Below are 26317 nucleotides of genomic sequence, written 5' to 3'. Positions count from 1 at the left end.
GACTGCCATGGGCTGCTATGTGCTACCGTGAGCAGCCGGGGGCCACACTGGCCGGCAGCCGGCATTAGTGGCCAGCAGCTGGGAGTGGCCGGCAGCCATCGTGAGCTGCTGGAAGCCAACGAGAGAGCTGCCGTGAGCTGCTGTAAGCGGCCGACAAATGACCGGACACCAACTGGGTGGAACGCAAGCTTCATAATACCAGGATGGTCCAGGGAGCTGTGCCCTACAACTAGACTGAGAAACAATGGCTTCAATGGGAGGAGGGGAAAAAAAAAAAAAAAAAAAGAATATGGGCTTTGGAATCAGCAGGGTTTGAATCTCAGCTTGTCTACCTCATAAGGTAGGTAGTCTGAAGGATTAAATGAGATATGGTGAAAACGACACCTTCTCTTCTTAAATTCATTCATACTCACACCGTTGGACACTATTCAGCAGTCCAGATAGAAATAAAACTAAACTCAGAGTGAACAATTTTAAAAATCAATAGTTACATGTTAGATTTAGTCAGCAAATAGATTGCATCTGACTCAGTTGAAGTTAAGCTGCCAGGAAGGTCTGCTGGGGTCTGAGAACAAGGTAGGCTTTGGGGGGTGGGGGAGAGGGATGGTGGTAAGTGTGGTAAGTGATGGTATGTTAACCCTAAAGCAGTGTGTTTGTTTAGGCTTCACCAAAACCTGGATGAAATAATCCTCATGATTCTCAGCCATTTACTGCTCAGATTCTACATTCACCTTCTGACTAATATCCAGATCCCCAAAAGAGTTTCCATGTAGAGTGCACAGAAATATTCCTGGGCCCAGAACAAAAGACCTCCCTTATAAATATAGAGAAATCCATTTTACATGAACTAGGAGCTATTGCTGTCCATAAGGTAAAATAATCCTTATTCACTTAACCTCCCTTTGATTCTACCATCAAGAAATTTTTGGAAACCCCACCTGGAATCTCTGACTGCCTGAGCACCTACTAAGTGCCAGGCATGAGCTTGGCACAGTGAGGAATTCAACGCTGAAATGACACAGTGCCTGCTGAAACAACTTGAAATCTAGTAGAGATAATACAGCAAATACACCAAAAACTAAAATAAGGTACAAGTCAGACAAAATGCTATCTCATTATCACCTTGAAAACCCCCCAAGGCCAAGTCTAGGCCTCCTATTTCTACTCAACCTAAGGAGGTGATAATTAGGAGAAAACGTTCTTGCCCATTAAATGAGTTCTTAACGTGTAGAGTGAGACTAGCTGCTAAATGGTGGAATTTTACCTTTCAAGTTACACAAGTAATACATGTTATCTTTTATGATATATATGCTTTACAAAGACTATTTCCATGAAAGGAGAAAAAAGAGAAATGCATACATAGGGGAATAGAAGCATAATGAACTGATAGATAAAGAAAGGGCAAGAGGAGCCGATGACAAAGGCCATTCGTCCTCACAGTGATAAATGAGTGAAATCAACATGCACAACTCGGAGGCTGGCTGCCAAACCAAGCCAGTGCTGCTGCGGCTGGTGACAAGGAGGTCTGCACTAGCCCCCAGCCCAGCCTCACACATGGGCCATACTCCTCTGATGCACACACTCCACATCTCTTTCTATAACATCCCACCCTGCCTTCTCAGCCCAGACTCCAATGGTGTTTCTGCATTAAGCTTTTCCCACCCTCAGCTAATAGAAGGTATCCCTTCCTCCTCTAAATTCTCACATGTGTTGACTCACAGGCTTTAACAGCATTCCTCACCTTTTGTCCTGCAGGTAACTGGGAGGCAGCAAAGAGACTATCAGAAGTTGATTCCGAAAACCTGGGTTCGAATCCGAATCTTGCTGCCAATGAACTAGAGAACTGTGGGGATCGCTTCTCAGCCTTTCGGCTAAGATCAAGTGTAGTATTTGTTCTTATCAGTTTAATATCTGATATGTCCTCTATTTTTAGCAAGCAGCTAGGTGATTCTTACCACCATCATCACAAAGTCAAGGCTCAGAGAGACCCCCCGGGGTCAACACATTATTGGAATAAATAAAGCAGTCACCGGAAAATGTACTTTAACCTGTACGCAGCTAGGAAGACACTGGGATTCATGGCTTAGAATTTCATCTTCAAGCCAAGATGTTAAACATATCAATGAATGTGCATTTCTTATTATCACCCATAATGGTTTTCTTCTTCAAGTCTTAAGGGAATGCCATATGCCCAGGCTTCCTGGCAGCAGAAACCAAAATATTAACAGAACAAATTACTTCAAATTAGACGTGTGCTGCTGAACTCTCCTAAGGTATTTGGAATATTAACAAACTGGGGTCTGGCAAAGGATCATTAATAGCATTGTCCTCTGAGCATATTTTCTGAATAAAAACCTTCAGAGTTTGCTTTCAACTGCCCTGGTATTAGCATCTTCATCATCCTGCAAAGAAAGCAAGGGGTTGGTTTTGCCAGTTCTTCAAAGCTGTCTCTATGATGCCTGTAGTCAGAAACAGCTCACCTTGGGGACGGTGCCAGAACCCGTGGCTGCTTCCTCCCCTTGTCTGCCAGAGTAGGTAGTGCCAGTTCCAGCATGAACCAGACAGTTAAAGAATGCAAGGAAGACATAGGAGGGTCCTGTCTCTGCGAGGAGTAAGGAAAAGACTCACTTCCTCCTCTCCAGGGATGCCCTCCAAATAAGAAGAGCTGCCAAGACCCAAGGTCAAGCCTGTCACACACGTTAATGGTGGAAAGAATCCTAGAATTATGAATAAAATATAAACCTGTGAGAAAGTGCCTCCTTACTATCAGGTACTGGGCTCTCTCCCATGCTATTACTATGTCCTGGCTCTGTTTCCTGAACGCAAGTATAATTCTTTATTGCTGTTTTATTTTATTTTTTTTAAGAAGATAATACGTTGACATGTTCAAAGCAAACAGTATACAAGGTGAAAAGTCTTGCTTCTACCCTTGTTTTCCATCTGCCTATTTCCCTTCTTTCTGTCCAAACATTGCCACTGTATTTAGTTTTTTGTGTATTCTTCCAGAATTTATGCAAAAACAAGCAAATGTAAATACATAGTCACACTTTCTCACCTTTTACACAAAAGAATAACATTGGAGGCTTACTATTTTGTACTTTGACTTTTGTCATCCAACAAATGTACCTTAAAAACTCTTTCTATATTGGTACAAAGAGAGCTTCTTCATTCTTGTTTATAGCTGCATAATATTCCATTATAGGATGAATCAATTTGTAGTAAAACTATTAACTTTTAGTCTGTTTTCCCGACAGTGAAATAAATGGCTTTGTTTCAGATACCTGAACGTTAAGTCGGCCCAGAAAGACCAAGAAGGTCAGTGAAGTTGTACATGTAGGATTTCTGGAGATTCTCAGAAAGATGTGATTTAAGAAATATACTCTGTCCCACATAATTACAAAACATTATATAATGTATCATGTTATACAATAAGAGCAACTAGAAAGCATCTGAGAGAAATTAGAAAAGAATTTGAACCCAAATCTCTGTTAATTAAGGTAATGAAAGGAAAAACAAGAGAAACAGAAGACGAGCTTTGTTTTTGTAACTCCCTTTCAGCTAATCAAACTCCTCTCAGCTCTTGGAGAGAACAAGGCCTGTTTGAAAAACCTCCTTGAGAATAAGGACTCAAGTGGTCTCATTAGGAGGGGAAGAGAATAGGCTGAGTAAAGGGAAGGCCAAAAGGAAGACAAGGAGGGCCAGGAGAGCAAGTTTTTATTCTACGATGCTAACCTGTTTCCTAAGTAGGGTTTTTCATGGTAGTATTTTCTCCAAGTTGTGATTTTACAAAAGGAAAGCTTTTAACTTATAACTCAATGTCTTTGGCCACAATAGTATTTAACGGTATGTCCCTTCGTTATATACTAAGCTCTGAACTGTTAAGTCATATAGATATTTTTGATATTCCCTTTCTAATGTTTTCCCCTCAGGATAAGGTAAAAAAAAAAAAATTCATCTTTGGCTAAAAATTGACAAATACATTAATAAGTACATTTCAAAGTCATTTTAAACTTCAAAACAAAGAAGCTTCAAATATTTCTAAAAAGTTGGAATATCTTTAATGTGATTCTCACTTTTGCACTCTAGCTGGTATTCAGTGACCTGGGATATTAGCAACATTTAACCAAAATTAAATGATAAGAATATAAACTTGTACCACATTTCTGGAGGGCAATGTGGCACTATATAGATAAACCTTTAAAAAATATTCACATTCTTAGTCTCGGAAGTTACATTTCTGAGAATCTACGCCAGGGAAATGCTCTACTTTCACTACAGGATTGAAAAATTATAGGAAACTGGATTTAGCAGGTATTCTCAAATATTGTGGTCTCAGGACCTCTTTACACTCTTAGAAATTATTGAGTACTCCACAGAACTTTTGTTTACATAGGTTATATCTATTAATATTTGCTATATTAGAAATTTGAACTGAGACATTTAACTAGAAACTCAAACAATCGCTCAAGGGCTTTTCCTCCAGATGTTCATCGTTAGTTCAGTGTGCCGCAGAAGTGCTTTATGAGTACTTCTCATTTCATCACACAGAATATTAACAGAACATGCACTCAAGGATTGAAACAAAATAAAATTAATATCTATTAATTAAACAATTAGTTGAAGGATTATGTAAATAAATTACTGTTCAACTAGTTATCTTTTCTTCTCTAGTTATTGTTTAGTTATTAATTATTATTTAATTGCTAAGTATTATTTCTTTCTGCAATATGCAAAGTCAGGCAATAAAAATCTACAAGACATGGGAAAATGGGTTTGGGGCACAACACGCAAAAACTTTTTTGTCAGAGACGCCGTAAAAAAAAAAGAAACGTAATAAAAAAACAACAGCACAGTTTTACACAAGTTAAATGAGCATTTTATATATATGACATTTTACCTTGAAAGACACCTGCAGTTTGTTATGGAAGCTGGGTTCCCACGCCCATCACCCTGTGTGGGAGAGGCAAAAAACAACAAAGAGAAAAAAGTGAGAGAAAGGTGAGATAAAAAGTGGAAAATGACAAAGGAGAGGAATAATATGAAAAACACTGAGAGGGAAGAGGGAAAAAATTAAAGATAGAGAGGGCACTAGGTGGGCCAGGGTGCCAGTGAGGGAAGAGTTGCAGGTTACCAGTTATGGTGAAATAGTGGAAGGAAGGTTATCTGAAATGGGTCCAAAAGTTTAACAGCTGATGTCAGTGGCTGTGGCCCATTGTCTTTGTGAAGGGTTGTGTATATAGTGTATGTGTGTGCATGTGTGTGTGTGTATGTGTACGCGAGCACACATATAATATGTGTTCCTATGAGGCACACTTTGGCTGCGTTCAGTGTTCTGTGTTCACCTAGCATTTCTCCCAGAAGAAAGTGTGCATACATACACAAACCCACTCAAATTGCTCCATAATATGAATCGTGTTAGAACAAATTTACAGTTTTAAAACAAATGTTATTCCAGAACTGACAATAATTAGATGATCTTTATAAATCTGGAAACATGTACACCGTGTTGACATTTGTTTTATCTCGTTGTAGGATTATAAGTGACTTATAGTTTCTCCTTTCTGTTAATTTGTGTTTGCTAAATGTCCTTCAAGCAACATTGATTTATAATGAGAAATTGGAAAAATATGTTTTTAAAGTTTAAAAATCCAGCCAAAAATTGTGACCTGGTTTTAAAACTCAACTAGAAAACTGATTCTCTCCCTGAGCCATCCAAAAATGTCAGTCACCTGTGATCTGTGAGGATCACACTGGAGCTCTGTTTTACATCCTCCAGGTCAAAGAATTAAGAGATGAAACTACCAAGCATCTGAGGACTTGTCTTATCCAGCCTCCTCATTTTCCAAATAAGGAAATGAAGGCCCTATGACGTGAAATGACCTGCCCAAGGTCATTTCAATATAACTTGTTGGTGACAAGGCTGTAACAAAATCACAAAGTCTCCTGGCTTTCAGGTTAACTATCCTTTTCACTATTTTTTTTCCCCTAACAGTCACAGAGGTATTGGGATTGATTTACACAATACCAAATCAACAAATCATTTCAATCCAAAGAAATCTAACAAAACAAAAGAAAACAAAACTGTCAACTAGGTGAAAAATAAAAATCATGCCAACTTCTTGTTTCACACTGTGGAGACAAAACTGCCAGTCATTATGTGGATGTTTCCTTTTTCAACTGGTTGCTTTGGCCTTAGGTTCTCATTGCCTCTGTGTTAGAAAAACCAAACATGGGGGTGGTGGGAGGGAGTGGAAAGGAAATCTTATTTTCTAAATGCCAATTCAGCTTCTTAAAACCCTGCTACTCATATACGTAATTGAACTTGGACATTAAATTTAACTGTGCTTGCAAATAACAAGCAATACTCTAGACTACGTAAGAAAACAGACCCATTGAGCAGTTACGTCTGCCTAATATGGATACTAGGTACTGACGACTTCCATGGACTTAAGGATCTTCAATCCATGATCTAATAAAAATGAAATAGGAAACATGGAACACTTTTATGCAACTTTTCAGCAAAGAAGAAACTGAATTGTATCTCAATGACACCAAGATGGTTTCATTTACCTGCCTTAAATCATTATCTATTATCAACTATAGAAAATGTCTATTTGTTTTTAATGTGCAGCTGATTCTGTATACAACTCAGCAAGCTAAATAAAACCTCAGTAATATATCACAAAAGAAATATATACCTTTGAACTAGAAAGGATGGAAAACCTGGCTAGGCTGAATCCTGGCGGCTCTCAAGATCCTGATGGGAACTAATGAAAGAAGCTGATTTCCGGCCTTCAACAATTAAGTAATCAGCTGCCTTTGGTTACCCTAACAACTCACACAGACAAGGAGATTACCTGGCAAACAGGCTGCAACAATTCAGGATCCAGAGCCAACTGGAGGCTGAAATGACACATACTCCCAGGGCAGTCACTACCTTCTTGTTTAAAAAAGAAGGAAGTGGAATTACTTTTGAAAGTCCAGTACTTGGCAGATATTTGCTGAGGTACACTCCTACCATAATACATGTTTGGAAAAACAGCCCAACAGGGCAGTTGTGGTCGGAAGGTTCAGGCTTCCCAATTTTACCGGAAATCAGTCTGTCTGATGACTCAGGGCCCTGCTTTTCCCTTAAATCATATTTACTGACAGTTTTATTTTTGTTTTGTTTTATTTGCTGATTAGAATGGTGGTCATGCTCAGAAAAGTTAATTCTGGAAAATACAAAACAATAATAAAAATAATAATGAAGAAAATTGAGTTCACAACAGAATCACACCACTTGTCAAAACATCATGTTGTATACCTTAAACACATACATATTTTTATTTGTTGAGTATACCTCAATAAAGCCGGAAAAAAAATGAACAAATGGATAAATAAATAAAATCTCACCACCCAGAGATAACATTTTTATGTATATACCCCAAATCTTTTTGCTATGAATATATGTATATCTTTACATAATTGGGATCAAACTGCAATTGTATAGCCTGCTTTTTTTTTCACTTTGCATCATCTGTTTATAATTTATGCACAGCTTTTTAAAGTTCTTTGGAAACTGTTTTAAATGGTTACATAACATTTCATTATATACACAGCATACCCCCAGTTCATTGTCTAATTTTTCCAGGATTGGGCATTGAATTTGGCTTCAAATTTTCACTTAGAAAGATATCTGTGGGGGGGAGAAAAATCACTTTAAGTGCATAGACACAGATAGGTTAAAAATAAAACTATGGAAAAAGATACAAAGCATAAGGATGAGGAAATGTGAGAAAAGAGTGAAGACACAATATGGAATCACCATAGCCAAGCTAACAAAAACCACGTAAATCAGAATGGGCTGAAACATGAGAAATAGATTTTACTTTAACTATCCTGAGACTTAAACTTTTGAACTTTTCAGTTGTACATCAATGCCTGGAGATATATATAAATCCTATAGATTGCCCTCTGAAGAATTTAGGAAAGAATGTTCATGTTTCCAGACCACTGGACATATTTGGAACCAACCCAGAAGCTGAGAATGCAAGACGATTCTTCTCAAGGGAAGTACTTTTTACTATAAGAACTCTCAAATTTTCTCTTTTCTTCTGAATACTCTGGGTGTTACCTGGTAGTGTTTTCCAATTTGCAAATCTTCAGACCCTTGAATAAAATTTTATCATTTAATTCTAGCTAAGCCTCCTCATTCATTTTCACTTGGTCAACAAATGTCTATATTAATATCAGACAGATTAATTTCAGAATAAGGAGTATTATCAGAGATAAAGAGGGACATAATAGTCTAAGATCAATTCATCAAGAAAGCAAAACAATATTGAATGTACAATGCACGCAATAGTAAAGTTTCAAAGTTAATCAGGCAAAAACTTACAGAAGTGAAAGGAAAAACTAATCCATATATTTGGCAATTTCAACATTCTTCACATAGTAGTTCATACAACAAGTAGACAGAAATCAGAAAGGCTATAGAAGACTTGGATTACACTACCAACCAACTAGATCTTATTAACATTTATAGAACACTCTATCCAGCAATAGCAAATGACTTTTTAGGCATTTTTAATGTTTTCATGGAGGATGAAAACAATTACATATTAAAATATCTCAGCAGGAAAGACTACAGACCTGAAGTTTAAAGCAAACAAACAAACAAAAACACATAAGTATCTGGGATGAAGACAGTGATTCTCAAACTTGGCTGTACAGTAAAGTCATTATCAATTGTGTAAAAAGGCTCAACCTCTGTCAGCCTCAGTTTCCTCATCTGTAAAATGGGGATAATAATACTATCACATTTATAAGGTTGTTAAAACAAACTTAAATGAGTTAATATAAATAAAACTTGTGGAATAATGCCTGGTACAATGTTGGTTAGTTTCATTGTGATTGCTTGTGTGTGACTTCTCAGAGACATATGATGAAAAAGACTAAGGCAGTTTCCAAGTGGCCATAAGTTACTTAGAGGGGTTTGTCATGGCATAGGAGAGCACAGGTACACATGACTACCAAACATTTGTGAACTATACAATGACTGCAACTCTAAAAGGATTTGTGCAAATTGACAAATACCAGAAGAGAACAGCTGAGACATTAAAGGTAATCTAATTATGATTAATGTTTTTCCCTTTTTAAAAAATTTTTCAATGCTGTTACAACACTGTAACTAAAGATTACAATAGAGTAAAACAAAGCCAACCCTTCTTTTGGATTATAACTTCTATCCATAATATCCATGAGGTCCTCTTGTGCCATATAAAAATGAACCTAATATCCTCTCCGCTATAGTCTGAATATTTGAGTTCCCCCAGAATTCATATGTTGATATCCTAATCCCCAAAGATGCTGATATTGTAGGTGTGATCTTTGGGAGGTGCTGAAATCATGAGGATGAAGCCCTTGTCAATGGAATTAGTGCCCCTTATAAAAGAGGCTCCAGGGAGATTCCTAGCCCCTTCTGCCCTGTGAGGATACAAGGAGAAGTCTGTGACTCAAAAGAGGGCCCTTACCCAACCATGCTGGCACCACGACCCTGGACTTCCCAGCCCCCAGAATTCTGGGAAAGAAATTTCTGTTGTTTCTAAGCCACCTGGTCTGTGGTATTTTGTAATAGCAGCCTGAACAGACTAAGACATTCTCCTTTGCTCAGAACACTTTGCATCTGTTAATTCTCCTTCGTTTCTGCCATTTGGAGGAGAGTTTTCCAGGCAAAAGCCTCCTGCTTTTATCTTTCTAACGTAATTTATTAATATAAAAAATACCATATGACTAATTATTCTTCAAATAAAATTTCACAGCTCATACTGCATACTGCATCATGATTTACTTCTGAACCCCTATTATTGAACATTTAACTTACTTTCATTTTTCACTCATAAATAAAATGCCAAAGAACATCTTGGTTGATAGATTTGTAGGTTCATTTCTGATTATTTCTTCAACATACTACGCCACACGTCTGTTATGCCATGTTGATAATACCCGGGAGGACATCAGCATTTGGGCAGCAGCCTAAACACACTGCTTATTCATACTGAGCTCTGGGTCACCCAAAAGAGCGTTCGTTTTCACACTTGTTGCTGTTTAACCACACCTCCTCTATGCAGAGCCCAAAACTGTTTGTAACCCATCATTCCAAGCCTATCAACATTTTTTTTTTTTAAAGATTTTTATTGGAGAAGGGGAACAGGACTTTATTGGGGAATAGTGTGTACTTCCAGGACTTTTTTCCAAGTCAAGTAGTTGTCCTTTCAGTCTTAATTGTGGAGGGCGCAGCTCAGCTCCAGGTCCAGTTGCCCGTTGCTAGTTGCAGGGGGCGCTGCCCACCATCCCTTGCGGGACTCGAGGAATTGAACCAGCAACCATGTGGTTGAGAGCCCACTGGCCCATGTGGGAATCGAACCAGCAGCCCTCAGAGTTAGGAGCATGGAGCACTAACTGCCTGAGTCACCGTGCTGGCCCAACATTATTTTTTTTTTTCAAGTTTTTATATCTTGGTTTCCAAAGTAGTACAAGTTCCATATAGGAAATGAAAGACAGGCTCACAGAGGCAAATAAAAAGTATTTGCTAACCCACAAGTCAAAGAACAATTTTTGTTTTGTAGAATTAAGACCACACAGCTTTTAAACTTGCCTGGAACCCCCATCTTATAGAAAGAACTTTCTGGATTGAGCTATCCCCTCCACCATATGCACGTGGTCTCCTGTCTCACACAGTTACACTCACTTCAGAAGTCTGGGCTGGATCAGCTTGCTTACTCTAAAACTTCCTGGCTTTCTCCCAGCTCAAAAGTTTCACAGCCTTTTGGAGATGTCTTAAATGTCACCACCCTAAGTCCATCCCCAATGCATCTTTCAAGGAGCTCAGAGTTCAGTGGGTCTGTGTCAAATGGGAAGATGGAGTAGAAACATCCCTCAGGGAGTAATTCACAAATTGTCTACAAAGCAAAGTATTAAGGTTTTCAAGCTAACAAACATAAGAGAACAGCCTCATCTCACCCTTCTTGGCTGAGCTGATCCCACCCTCATTGGTAATGGAGTGTACTATGTCAGTACCTCTGACAGAGCACTTCCCTTACCTTTGGACTTGTTTTGGAACCGTGGGACTCAGTGCCCCACTCCTTGCTGCACGGCCAGGACCAGTGCTGTTCCTGAACAAAGCAGGCACTCAGCAAGTACTCACCACTCCACAAATGCTTAAATCTGCATGTAATTGCCACAGGGAAAACAACTTGTGAAATAACAAATACCTACCACCTTAAAACTTGCCACTTACTCTTTTGAAATAGCTCGTTAAGGACAGCAGGGAGGAGGAAAAAAATTATTTTAAAATGTCATCTTCATTGTTGTACCACTTTGCCACCCCCTTATGGATTTCCTGGCAAAGCATTGATATCTGGGCAGTGAAACCCATGGAAGTAGATTGTAAATGCCAAAGAATCTGGGTGGCAAATTCACATCAGATTTCAGAAGAGAAAAAATAAAAGCCCACAAATGCTTATCTAACTTCAACTGACAAAATAAAGACAAACTAATATAAGCTCTCTGGGAAGTCTAGAGCTGAGTAAGCTATAGTGCTTGAAAAAAATAGGTAAACAGTCCCTACTTCTGGTCATTATCTTCTGAAGTGCACGAGACATTAAATAAACAGTCATATTATGTTCAAAATACTTCTAAGATGAAAAAGACTGTCAGCCAAGCATTTGCAAAAGATAATGGCAAAGAAAAGACAACATCGTAGAAGTAAGACATCCGGAAAATAAAATCATTTAGCAGGCTTTCAGAACTGACAGGTTCTGAAGGAGGCAGGTTTCTTCCTACCCAAATTTAAAAAAAAAAAAAAAAAAAAAAAAGGAGAAAAGCTTTTGAAAATAATTTTTTGTTATTTATTTATTTATTTATTTATTTATTTATTTATTTATTTATTTATTTTGGTGCTTTAAGGGCTGGAGAGGATTTTGGACATGTTTAAGCCCTATTCTCCTTTTTTTCCCTACTGATACATGAAGAAACGGAGGCCCTAAGGACTTTTAAAAGTCAAGAGCAGGGGTTGCAGTGTAGAACCCCTGGTCTAGTGCCACAGATCACAAGCCCATGGTCATTTTCTGAACTTGATTCAAGGGGCCATGCTCAAAGGGTTCAGGGAAAACTCCGGGGGCTTTTAAAAACCACGACAGGTAAATGCATTAAACTAGATCCTGTATTGGGAACAAATTCTATATAGGACATAATTGGAGTATTTTTTGAAATTTGAATATCAGTAATAGTGTTTAATAAATGTTAAATTTCCTGAATTTGATAACTACTGTGGTTATGTAAGAAACTGTTTCTGTTCTTAGAAGATACACACTGAAGTATTTAGAGGTGAAGAGGATGGAACCTGTGCTGGAATAGTTCAGAAGAAACACATTATTTTTTTAAGAGAAAGAAATAAAGCAAATTTGGCAAAATATTAACAATTGGTAAATCTGGGTGAAGGGTACACAGGGGTTGTATGATTCTTGCAACTGTTCTGTAAATTGACATGATTTCAAAATAAAAAATTTAAAAATATTTTTTAAACTGCATATTTTAGATATTTTTATTCTGGCCCACAGAACAAAAATACTTCCATGACCTCATCTTGACTAGGCCTACTCTGAAGGAAAAGGTGACAAGTACCTACTTTGCAGTTTGTAGGACATAGAAATCTCCAGCAGACAGAATGTGAGCCATCGTACATAGTCAGCTGAGCCCTCCATTCCAGTCAGGACCAATTGAAAACAGCAGAGGCAGAGTCCAGAGATAGCTGAGTTAGCTTAGGGCATAAGCTTTGGGACCCAACAAATTTACAGTCCTAGCTTTGCCCCTCACTGGCTTTCTGACTGAGGGCAAGTAGGTTAACTTCTCTGCATCGCAGCATCCCCATTAAGTGGTGCTAACAATACCTACTTCACAAAGTGATGGTATGGATTAAATTACATAATACATACAAACCTCTAAACCTGGCCTAAAATATATTTTTAAGATGGAAATTGTTGTTATGATTAATAGGTCTGAGTTTAAATGTCTAGGCTGCTAGAAAATACTTAATTCGCTCACTCCTTCATGTGTCCCTTCACTCAAATCCACAAACTTGTATTGAGACAAAAATCATCCAGGCACAGGGTGTTCAGCAATGAACATGTGGAATCCCACCCTCAAAGGGCTTACATTCTGCATGTGGTGGGGGAGTTGACGTGAGTGGGCATTGACACTAAAAGTGTGACCAGGGATGTGAGGGGCCAGCACGAAGACGTTCAGCACGAGGTAGGACCACTAGGAAAAGGTACCTAAGCCAACCTGAGGGGGCCAAGGAGGACGTGGCATCTTGGCGGAGACCTAGAGGATCGGTGGGAGTTAGGGAGGCAAAGCTGGGTCAGAGGGAAGGACAGTCCAGTCGGTGGGAAGAGAAAATATAGACAGGAGTTGTGGTGCCTTTCAGGGAACAACAGCACAGATACATATCACACCCGTAGAGGCGCCAATGGAGCTGGAGATAGGGGTAGAGTGAGAAATGTTTCCTGTGGATGAGGCTTCACAGTAGGTTAGAGCCAAAGAGAGTAGGTCCTGAGAATATTAAGGAGCTTGGGTGTGTCCTGAAAAAAACCTCTGAAAGGTTCTAAGCAGAAGATGGATAAAAACAGATTAGATTTTTAGAAAAATTATTCTGGCTGTAATTAGCTCCTCCAAGACCAAGGCCTTGGATGGAACTCTGACTGGAAATGATGGTGATAGGAGCTAGGCTAGATTCCAGATTAATCTGGAGGAGAATAAAAGGATTTGGTACTAGCCCGAGGGTAGTTTAAAAGAGGGAGGAGTCTAAGAAAACCTAGGTTTCTAGGTCATGAGGGCTATTTCTTTGCTGGGTGGTGGCTCCATTAACTGAAACAGAAAATATCATGAAGAGGGTGGTGACGCTCTTCTGCTACAAGAAATTGCTTGATTTATCAGTCACGTGGGGTGGGTAGGGTGCATCTGGATAGAATGGGAGGGGCAGAAGAGTGTAATTCTAAAGTGGTGGAAAGTGCTATAAAGACAAATTTGCACCAAGGACCAGGCTGACAAATTAAACATTTTGAGAACTTGTAATCCTCCCACTAAGAACTATGTGAACAGATAGCTGAGAACTGAAAAACTTTTTAAATGCATACATTCTATGAGCCAGCATTCTAGGAGCCTTTCCTACAACTATACTGGCATTTGTGAGCACAAGATGACCATACAAAGTCTACCAATGGAAAATTAATAAATCAGCTATGATACAATCTTATTATGGAAAACATGTAGTTATTAAAAGAATAAGGTAGTAGGTGTAAATCTACATGAGGAATGGAAAAATCTCTGAAATATATTGAATGAAAAAGCAGACAAGGAGTAGAACACCACTTACAATATTACCCCATTTCTGTTCTGGGGGCTGTATTATATATGTGTGCCTGTGTGTGTGAAGTATAAAGAAATGGAAAGATACACATTAGACTGTTAATACCCCAGGCATGAGAGTAGAATTGGAGAGAGAAGGTTAGGGGTAACATAAACCTATATTTGCATTCAAATATTCTGTTTTGTTTGAATTTCTTTTATAATAAACATGTCTTTACATTCAATGTGTATATATTTTTTAAAACATTTAAAAGTTCGGGGAGGACTTTGGAAGATGCAAAGAGAGCTCATTTGTTAAATATTTATTCACGTTCTACTCTGCATCAAGCATTAATTAGACACTAATATAACATAGTGAACAATAGCCAGGGTGTTTCTCTCATAGAGTTTATAGTCTAGCAATGAACACAAACCATTAAATATGTGATTATAATAAAGAATGACAACACTTTGGCCAAGAGTAAGCATTAGGTCCCCATAGGGCACATAGGAGGCTTAGGAGAAGTCAAGAATGGCTTTCTGGAAGGGGTACCATCTAAATTGAGACCTGGAAGATTAGCAGGAGTTAGGAGAGAGTTTCCAGAGGAGAACACTGCTGGATGGAGGCTAACGAGATCATTGGTGGGCAGATGGGTACAGGTGGTGGGGGGAGGCAGAGAGTGAGATATAAAGCTAGAGGTTTAAGCAGGTCTAGGTTTTGAAAGGGCCTGTGTGTGCCATGCCATAGGATTTGGATTTTATCTTCACTGTGAGAGCCATTGACAAGTTTTAAGTAAGGTGATGAAATCTTCAGATTTGCCTTTCAGAAAGATCACTCTGTCAGCAGCTGTTCTCAGTTGTGTACTCAGACACAGGGATGGGATCAGCTGGAAAGAAAAAGGTAGAAGGGAAGATTCCAGATCCCTGGTTTGGAAAAAGAGACTGTAGAAGAGCAAGTCTGGCTACGCTAGACCAGTTTATTTAATACAGGCAAGAAATCAAGTATCAGAGGTGGGAAATAAGCAGCTGACAGTATGGTAGAGAAGGGAAACAGATAACCAATATGTACAAATAATCATATTAAATATTCAGGTGGGGTGAGGCAAATGTTCAAAGTGAAGTTCAAACACTAACCCTGCAGCGTGGAGGAAGGAGTAGCTGATCCCAACTGGGAGAACCAAAAAAGCTCTGGAGGAGATGGTAATTGAAATGAGGAAAAAGATTCATTTCATGTGAACCCCACGAAGGAATTCAGCTGCCAAGATGGACTCCCCATGGTCAACCAGGGACCCAAATTTTATAAATAATAAGAGCCGAGCGGCCATTTGCCTGCAGGGGCTCCTCATGTACTCTGTGTATCGGGAAGATCCTTAGACTGAACTCTCAGCTGACTTCCCGCACTCTGCCCCGCTTGTACAGCCATCTGAGTCCACCACTGCAGGGAAATCCTGGTTTCATCTTTCTACCAACGGACTGAGACCTGCCCTGTCCAATCAGAACTGCACAATTTGGATACCCTATTTACATAAAATGGACCTAATTGAGAACCTGGGTGGGAATGTTTGCTATAAAAGGCAGCCTCTCCTTTGTCTTGGTGGAACACAATTCCTGAATCTGTGTCTCCTCAGCTGGAGCTCCTTTTTGCTCAAATAAATGCTTTATTATAGTCAAATTAATTTTGATTTACAATAAGCTTAAGGATGCATACATAGGACCTTCAACAGGCAAAAAAAACACAGTAGTAAACTTTGTTAGAGGGAACTGTGTGGGCATAGGCATAAAGACAGAAAAGTCCAGAAACAAGTTCAATAGATCCGGAGGACATGATTCTTGTGACTATGTCATGGAAAACCAAGATGGAAAAATGAGTTAGGATAAGATACTGATTATAACAATGGGTAACAAGAATGACACGTGTGCCAAGCTCTGTCTTTCATAACACTTGGCATAATATGATGTGCTTCCTTGTCTATTATCTGAATCTCCTTACAGTGAAAGTTCCATGATGGCAGGACCTCATTAGTCCCATTTACCGTTATCCCCAAAAGTATACTTCAGTGCCTGGCTTCTAGTAAGTACTCAGCAAACGTTTGTTGAATGAGTAAGTGAATGAGTGATTAATAAATGAAAATGTAAAGCACTTAATATAGTGGATGGCACAAACTATGTATTTAAGCAATGTAACTATTATTCTTAATAATAGTCATATCATCATCATGTACTGGGAAGAATTGAAAGAAAAATATCTGATGGGTTGGAGAGGTTGGCCAATTATCTAAAGTGTCCTGTTTAAAATATATCATTACTCCTCAAAGTTCATTGACTATACCATAAACTCAAAATCTTTATTTAGCAAGTATTCAAAGTCCTTCATTCTTTAATTCCAACCTAACTTTTAAAAAGTACAAGGTTCATTTACTGCAGGCTATTCTTCCCCTATCCCTACCCCCCAGAGCCAACAGTTCCTCCTAGTTCATTGCAGCAAATTCAAATACCTTGGGGGAGGGGGAGGGCAAATAATTAACATAAAGGCATTAAATAAATAATAATAACAATATCCAGCATTTGGCCCAAGCCCCAGAACTATGCTAAGCAAATTACTCTCTAACAACCTACAGGTATTCTTATTCCCATTTCCCAGAGTGAGTAATGTAAGCAAGGTCAGAGTTCCCAGTTGGGGGGCCAGAGGCCATATGATTAACCCTTTCCCTGGTTAGCCCGGTAGAGCTTCAAGGAAAGGCACTGAATCCAGAATCTCAATTTTATTCTGAAGGCAATGATGAGTGAGGCTCTAGCTTAGAGGGACGATCTGGACTATATTTAGGGATTGGCTCACAGTCACATTTCTCTGGAGGCAAGATAAAACTGGGAAGGTCATTGAACCTGATATCAGGAAATTGTCCCTATTCCAGGAAAACGGTGTCCCAGGTACTTGGCAATATAATAATTGTATATGTCCTGCCTTCAGTGTGTTTATTGTCTAGTGAGAGAGGTAAAGCACACACACATTTTAGACATGAAGTGAGGAGAACCTGACAAAAGCCAAATCTCCCCAACAGAAAAGCATCAAGTGCACACAATAGGCTGGCAGGTGATGGGCCTGGAAGCCAGGACCTGAAAGGTAAGTGATTCAGTTCCCAGCCCGCAGGCTCCTACCTCTTGTCCTTCAAGACTAATTGGAAAAAATGTACGCTTTTGTCACCTCCTCACAGGAAATCTGCATTCCCATTCTTATTAACTTCTTCCTGGAACCAGAAATCTCTGGTTGGAAATATTCCCCTCAAACCAATCTAGCCATTCGCATTAAATTAACCCTACTACCTCAGGGTGACTTCACCTGTTTCTGACTTCCCCCAGATTCCTGCTGCTCTAATGTAACTATCATCTGCAAAAGGTTGAAAGAAAGATAAAACCTCAGGGGCATTGCCTGGGTGTAAAGCCTGAGCTGGAGGAATGGTCTTTTAAAAACTGTAGATAGATAATATATATATATATAATATATATATATTATATATTATAATATATAATATATATATATTATATATGTATATATATAAAATCACTCTTTAAGAAAAACCTCTACTTAACTAGTTTTTTAAATATGATTACAAAAGTTATACTGCAATGAATAAATGTAAACAGAATACTCCAGAGAATAAATCCTCCATAACCCCACCCACATTAGAAATGTGGTATCACTTCTGATTTCTGACTAATTTTAGACTGCTAGATTAGAGATAAAGAGAGATAAATAACATTAATCCATGTATAAATAAACAAATAAGCACTACACGCTGTTTTGAATCTTTATCACCAAGCAATGTAGCTCTTACTCATTTTTAATGCTATATAGTATTCTAGTATATACAAACCCTACTTTTCTTATCAAATCCCACATTTATAGGTAATTGTTTCCCTCAATTGTTTATCTATTTATGCATTTACTTATTTATTTATTGCTGTTACAAAAATACTGTGTTCGACATCCTTGTACATATGTTTGCACAACTGTGCTATAATACTATGATATAGTTTCTTAAAAGAATTGCTCCAAGAATCCGTTTTTATTTGAACCAATATTCAAACCACTCGGAGTGGATGAAAATGCCTCTTTCTCCACACGTCAGGTATTAGCATTCTGTTTGCTGAGGAATCACCTTTAAGTGAGACCAGCCAACTCAGGGGAGGAGCCCATAGTGGGTATTTCAGGAATATTCTTATTGCTGTGGCCCCAGGAAGCCAAAAATTTTATAAGAGCAACTACATATTTCCACAAGACAAGAAAGCACATCAGGACTTACTCTTTTTGTCCCCCAGGCAAAATCGAGACAGAAATAGCGTTAATAAGTATCATCTTGCAGCTGTATCATTTACAGTGCACAGATTCAGACTGTGGGGCTATTAGTCAGAATCCAGGCATCGGACTCAGAATGAACCAGGGAACATTGAGGAAGGCCTTTAGTTTTAGACAGGAGACTAAAGAAGCAAACGATCTTGATGGATGGAGAAATGCTTTTCAATGGGAGATGATAATGTCCTAATTTGGAAAGATTAATTTAAATTCTCTAGTGTTCAGCCGGAAATTTTACAGTGCTTTAAAAGCTTATCTTGGGGGCCACTACATAGAATACATAGAATACATTGTTATCAGACAAAATAAGTACTTTTGTGGTTAAGTAAGGCAGTGCTAGAAACTCTGAAGGACAGCTTTTCTCTGAGAAATCACACTTGCTTCTAACACAAGAGCTGGTGGCTGTGTGCCACCAACACTCAATAGTCACACGAACACTCCTGCACCTACAGGCCCCAAAAGAGCAAAAAGGATAATGCAATGCATTGGTTAATCAGCCAGAGGCCTATGTTTGGGTGATGGCTCAGACACTCTCTGGCTGTGCAACCCTGGACAAGCCATTTAACGTAGCTATACCTCTGTCCCCTTTCTTGTAAAATGAAGGAATCCACAAGATGCTTTCCAAAGTATGTTTCAGCTCTGAAAACTGTCAGATTGTAAGTAAACCAGAATTTACTAATTCTCAGTGTTGGTGTATATTAGATTAACATGGAGAACTAATGAAGAACAAGGAGGATAGGACCTGGATGTGGTAAGTTTATTAAGTTCCTTGGGGATTCTGATGCTAACCAAAGTTTGGGAATCACTAAATTATGAAAAGTATAAGAGAGCAGTGTTTTGAAAACATATAGCTATCGTGACAATTAGTGGGATGATACAGTACATTGTTAAGTGCCACTAAAATGTCATCATTTTAATCATAGGGCCTTATTTTTCAACAACTTTATTTCTGGGAAGGATAAATTCTGAATCGTGGTCATGTCTAAAAATGTTTCCAGCGTTGGGAAAACCCACCCCAGTAAACAGTCTAACTGCCTGGCCCTTAAGCTCTTAGATACTATTATCTCATTTTCTCAGATGTGTTACAGGTCTCTCCACTGCTAAGACCACTAATACCAACTCTTCCATCAGGTATCTCACTTACAAGCTTTCAAAGCACTTGCAGATTAATTTCATTTGATTTCACACTCATCCGATGGGACAGCAGGACAAGTATCACTATCCATTTGAGGATGCTAATTTCCCAGGAATCCCAAATGCCTTCTTAGAGACACTGAACCATAAACCCATTGAGGATAAGGGATGATGTTTTGTTCACTGTTGTGTCTTAATCACCTGAAATAGGATTAAGTATGTATACTAATTTTTGCTACTCGTATTTCCTAAAGATGTTGTATTTTGATCTCAGCAAGGACCATCTCTTATTCATCTCCACCAGAACTTAAACTCCAAGAAAGCAGAAATTTTTGTCTGGTTTGGTGATCACTGTATCCTAAATGCCTAGAACACTGTCTGGCATTTATTAGATACTCAGTAAATTTTTAAAATAAACAAATATATTTTTATCCTTAATTCTTATCCTAGTACCTGGACCAAAAATATGCTAAGTGTGTGATGAATGAAATACTATAAGGGAAAAACAGAGGGGGGAAGGGAAACTTAAATATAAAATCAAATTCTCTCTCTATAATAGAATAATTATTAAATAAATATACATCAAACCATCAACAAAATTACTATGTGCTATTTGATCTTTAAGCATATTTCTTATCTTTCATAAGAAAGAGAATTTAAAATATATATATGTATATACTTTTTCACAAGATAAGTGAAAAAGCAGCTTTTCAATATAATTAGAACTAAGTAAAGTAAAATACGTGAATGTAAAAAAGACTAGGAAGCTTGATTATGTCATGATAAATGAGTTAAGAGCCAATTTTTAGGTTCTTTTTTTCTTATCCATATTTTCTGAATTTTCTACACTACAATACATTGTTTTTGTAATAAGGAAAAAAAAGAGAAAACAAAAGAAAAATAAATGGAAGAAAATACATTCAAATTCTGATAATTGTTTAATGTGGTGAGAATATGAGTTATATTTTTTAAAATTATTTTCTCTATCTTGAAATGTTTTTGAATTATCTGCATTACTTATCCAATGAAAACAAAATTATTATCAGAAATTTGCAAGAATCTAATTTGCTATGCAGTCTGAAATACACTCTGTTAAGTCAAATATTTCCCAGTAACTGGAAGCACACACCAAGTGTCAAAATTTGAAAAAAAGAAAAATTAATTTGGGGAACGTACAGAGGGATAGTGGATGGGGGGAGGGGGGTTCACACAGTGTGAGGGATATAAATGATAAATGTCTAAGTTTTGCTTTGTCTTGTGCACCTGAAACTAATAAAATAATAATAAATAAATAAATAAAATTATATATATATATATATATAGAATGAAATTAAAAAAAATTTGAAAAAAAGAAACTTTTACAGATTATCAGTAAAAACTATAGTTGTGACTTCCCAGAAAATCCCAGGAACTTTTAGCCACAGGCACCAAAATATGCCCTAGAGTGCTGCTGGGGGGCAGGGGGGCAGGGGCTGAGTGGGGGAGCCGCTGTGGAATCCTTAATATTCCCATAGAACTTCTATGGCAGGAATGATTGATGGATGATATATAATTAATTTCACTTGACAAGCATAAAGGAAAATTTTCCCTGAGCCACTGTAACCTGAGCTAATGAAACCCTATTTAACTAAGGGTGTGTATTTAGACTGGATCTTACCTTAGTGACTTAGCCATTAGTAGGAATTCATTGTTTACCTTTAGGATTCTTATCAGTACTTAGACTCTGTTTGCATGTGATTTTCTCCTGATTGCTCAACATGCTCAGCGTTATATGATTTGGGAATAAATGAAAACACTGCAAGATCACAAAAAGCTAATCTTAACTATCTAATCTACTTAGAACTTTATGATTTTCTCTTCTCTTTCAGGATGCATTATGGCTTGCTCTGGAAAGATCCTGTGAACAAACAAGACACCTATTTCGCATCTTGTAAAATATCAAATCCTTCTATTTAAGACTTTCGGAGATTCAAGTCATGTCATCACACTTAAACATCCCCCCCCCCCATTAGTTCTCCAATCTCGCTGGGGCAACACCTTGGAAAATCATCCCCCAGAATCCGCTGCCCATGAGACTCCCTCTATAGAAAGTTCCAGGAAAAAGATGAGCTCTAAGAATTCATAAGAAACTTTCTATGGGCCTACAACTGGTTAACCCTGGACAAGGAGCCAGATTTGGATTCTGGTTGTACTTTGCCCTGTCCAGATGACCTTGGACGAGTCACTCAACTTTTAGGAACCTCCATTTCCTCATTTGTACGAAGACAGAATTGAAGTAGATGACCTTTAAAGTCTGTTCTAGTTCTAAAATTCTCTGACTCAGAAGAAATTCCTTATGAAGGTCAGTGACAGGAGGGCCCAGCATGGGCTGATGGGCTCTTCCTTCACAGTAGGAGATACTGGAACTTTTCTGTTAAGTCTCAGGGGAAATGTGAACTATTTCCATCCAGCCTTCCTCTTGGAAAACTTAGAAGTGAAAGTATAGATTCAGTCCTTAAATACTCTTCCATATAAAAAGCCTGAAAGCATCAGGTGAGTTGGCATTTGTCTTCTCCTGGATGGTTGGAGCTGTGTTTTTATTTCCATGGCAAAGAAACAAGCTCATAGGTGTGCCATGCGGAAATGTTCATAATTAGTGGGCAGCGACAGCTGAACACCAAAAGGGTTGGTTCTGTGAACCCTCAGATTTTGGCAGCCTTGAGAACCTTCCAAATAGAGACTCTGGGGCTGTGATGTCACCTGTGATGTCCCAGGGCCTGGGGCGGGCTACAAGCCCCAGCATTGCCTTCACTTATTACCATCCAAAAGTCCCTGTCCTCTGCCAGGTGTGCTCACAAGGGGTGGCACAAATCTGTGTGTGTGGGGGGGGGAGGGGAGCCAGCCTGCTTTGGTCTCGATGCTGAAGAGGGTTTTTTGATGTCTATTTAGCCCTCATCTCTGCACATCCTACCTTTAGTGGGAGCCTGCATCCCTTCCTCCATCGGGCTTCCTTGGGAGCCCTGGCTCTCTGACTTTCTGCCCTCTGTCACCATCTCAAGTACCTCAGAATTCAGAAGGAAGCACTAGAATCAGGCCCTATTTCCCCTTTCCTCCTCCTCCCTGAATCTAGTCCCACCTCCACCTCAATACTGGGTCAGTCTTCCCAAAGCATTACTCTATGTCACTTACCAGTGTCACCCTATTTCCTACTAAATTAAACCCAAATTTCTTAGCCCAACCTTTAGCGTTCTTCATTATCAGCCTTACCTCCAAGTTCAACTCCCTAAAATATGCCAGGCACTTCTACTGAGATGGAAAGCCGCCCCAAAGCAGCACAGACTCACCCATCTGCACATTTCACTTACTTTACACACACACACACACACACACACTCTGCCTTTGCAGAGCTCCTCATCTTGCAAATTCCAGCGTAAATGATTCTTCTCTTGGGAAGCCTACCTAGCACTTCTCAGCCTAAAGTCTTCAGAACTCCTTTAACTTTCTGATTCACACTTGTTTGGGGGACATTGAGCACTTTCTAACTAAAATCAGAGGATTCATTTAAGGAACAAAGAATCACTAACAATTACATCTGTTTTATCTTTGTGTATCTGTGGCATAATACATGCTACATAGCAAGTTCTCAATGAATGCTCAATGAACCAAGAGTAAAGGTCAACCAGATACTGCAGACTGATTATTACACACCTCTGGGTTGCTGAGATTAAAAGCGGATGTGAGTACCAGAAACTGGAATCCACAAGTTGGCAATACAGGCTTCTTCCTTTCAAAGGACAAACTTCTTGCCAATGAGGAGAAACTGTTCTTCACAAATCAAGATGCTACGTCTGGGCCACTTTTTTCTCTCACACACTCTGAGGAGAAACTAGGGAAACTTAATGGACCCTCTCCCCATAAAAAAATGTTCATGTAAACTTTTAAACAAATATTTATGTATAATTTTTTAACTTCTTATCTGGTAATAATTTCAAACTTACAAAAAGTTGAAAAAATAAAAATAGTATAAGAAACATCTATATACCTTTTACCCAAATTCACCTATTAATACCATTTGTTTTATCATTTGATCCCTCTAGCTCTTTCATTCTCATTCTGTATATGTGTATGTGTATTTTTGAAATTATATGTATATAATATTTTCCTGAACAATTTGAGGGTTAGTTGCATAATCAAAACCATTTACTCCTAAATACTTCAGTGTATATTTCCTAAGAATAAGGATATTCTCTTACATAATCACAGGACAGTTATCAAATCCATAAATTTCTACAGTTTTATCTAATCCATCATCCCTATTCCAATTTCATCAATTGATCTAATATTATCTTTTATAGCATTGTTTTTCTCTCCAGTACAGTATCCGGTCTAGTCAGGTGTTGCATTTGTCATGTCTCTTTACGTCCTTTAATCTGAAACATTTCCACAGAGTTTCTTTGTGTTATTTTGATTTTGACATTTAAAAAAAATAAAGATCCCTCATCTTTTTTTTTTTTTTTTAAATTAAATATGGGGTATACCATTCTTCATTTCGTGTTTGTCTAAGGGTTCTCTGTGATTAGATTGAGGCTTTGCATTTGGAGCTGGCAAACTGCATAAGGGTTGCTGTGTCCTTCACAGGCTATGTCCATCTGTTCCTCGTGGGTGAAGTTCATTTTGATCATCCAGTAAAGGTGTTGACCAACGTCTCCTCAGTATTATCTTCTGTGCTTTGTTCTCTCTTGCAACCATAACTGTCCGTGCGCAGATACTTTAGGACCATGCAAAGATCCTGCTCCCCCTCATATGTACTTTGGTACAATTTGAAGTCATTCACACACCTCCGAAGGCCATCGGCGCACTGTGAGTTAAGAACAGGAGTTGCGTGTTTGCCGGTTTTCTCTAGCAGCGGCGGTGAGTTTGCATTAGATCAATCGCGCCCATTTTCCCAGCACTAGGCGGGCATTGGAATCAGAAAAACACCTCTCGCCAGCTCTGCAACTTTTCACCTAGGTTGCTGTGAGGGTCATGAGTAGAAAGGTCATGAGTAGAAAGTCTCTGGCATATGGCCTGTATTTCATCGATATTAGTCCCCTTTCCCTCCTAATGAATCATTTAATGCTGCTGGGGGGAGAGTCCTCTGTGCCCAAGGACCCAGAGGAAAGTAATGCCTGTGGGGGCACCCATCCCCAGAGAATGGTTCATGTGATCTTGGGCAAACGTCTTAACCTCTCTGTGCATCAGTATCTGCATCTGTAAACAGGGACTATAATACCACCTGACTCGTAGCGTTGTGAGGATTGAATGAGTTAATACATATAAAGCACTTAGAAAAGTGCCCAGCGCATAGTAGGCACTACGTAAATGTTAGCACTTACAGATGGAATATAAGCTCCCTTAGGGCAAGGTTTTGCTCCCTGAGGTATCCCTGCTGCCTAGAAGAGTGTCTGCACAGAGTAAACAATGATACGCCAAGAAATGAGTCAGAAATGCTAAGAAATCAGAAAGGGCCTCAAATTCTCCAGCTGATGTACAACTTCCTACTTGACCTAACGTTTTCTACAACTGGCTGAGAGAACTTCTCAGCCTCTGATAAGGACCGAACTCTTTGAGCAATACTTTGCTCCCACCCACTCCCAGCAGGCACTTCTTCAGTTGAAAGCTTTGTTCTCTTATCACAGGACAGGAACGTGAAGGCCAGAAGCAGGTGCAGCCAACCAGGGCAAGCTGAACATTCTGGTTGGGGAACGCCCTCCCCTACCAAGTTCTCACCTCCAGCAAAAAGCCGGAAATAACCATACTGCGGCCCTGCCCAGCATGCAGCCTCCTTCCAGAACAGTCCAGCCTCTGGTTTAACTAATACCTTAATTGCAAAGTAGGGATTCCCAGACAGTAGATTGCTTCAGGAGCCTGTGGGTTAGTAAATGCATATTGAAAACAAGCATGGTTTGCAGGCTGCATAAAAAGCGGGTCTCCTTCATAAATGAGCCACATCCTCGGCAGGCTTGAGGATGGAGACAAGGAATTGTGAAAGTACAGTTTCCTGTCCCTGTCAGAATTGCTGAGCATGCAGATTCCAGGGCCTCACTTCAGAATAAGTGAGGGGTAAGGATAGTGGAATGGGAATGGGGTAGAAAGGTGGAGGGTTGGGATGGTGAAGTGGAACAGAGCAGAAAGCTGCTTTGTTTTTTAATTAATGAATTTTATTTTTTGAACGAGTTTTAAGTTCACAGCAAAATTGAACAGAGTTCCCAAACACCCCCTGCCCCCACACACTCACAACCTCCCCCACTGTCAACATCCTCCACCACAGAGGTCCATTTGTTAACATGGATGAACCTACCTGACACATCATTATCACCCGAAGTCCATAGTTTGCATATGGCTTCACTCTTGGTGTTATATACATTCTATGGGTTTGGACAAATGTGTAATGGCATGTATCCACTGTTGTAGTCTCATACAGAA

The 26317-nt window shown here is 38.9% G+C and overlaps 1 long non-coding RNA gene and 1 pseudogene across 2 annotated transcripts in view; one reads left to right on the top strand and one right to left on the bottom strand.

Annotated features, from left to right (window-relative positions):
- Positions 1-4955, bottom strand: part of LOC109450249 (uncharacterized) — a 104817-nt gene extending 99862 nt beyond the window's left edge. For both annotated transcript variants that reach the window (XR_012494935.1, XR_002137815.2), the window contains exon 1: positions 4898-4955. This is a non-coding gene — a long non-coding RNA (uncharacterized LOC109450249). The remainder of the gene's footprint in view (positions 1-4897) is intronic.
- Positions 1852-1954, top strand: LOC141568134 (U2 spliceosomal RNA; annotated as a pseudogene).
- Positions 4956-26317: the final 21362 nt, after the last annotated feature.

Source organism: Rhinolophus sinicus, linkage group LG01, assembly GCF_036562045.2.
Source record: "Rhinolophus sinicus isolate RSC01 linkage group LG01, ASM3656204v1, whole genome shotgun sequence".
Classification (NCBI taxonomy): Eukaryota; Metazoa; Chordata; class Mammalia; order Chiroptera; family Rhinolophidae; genus Rhinolophus; species Rhinolophus sinicus.
This window is presented reverse-complemented; position numbering and strand designations above follow the sequence as displayed.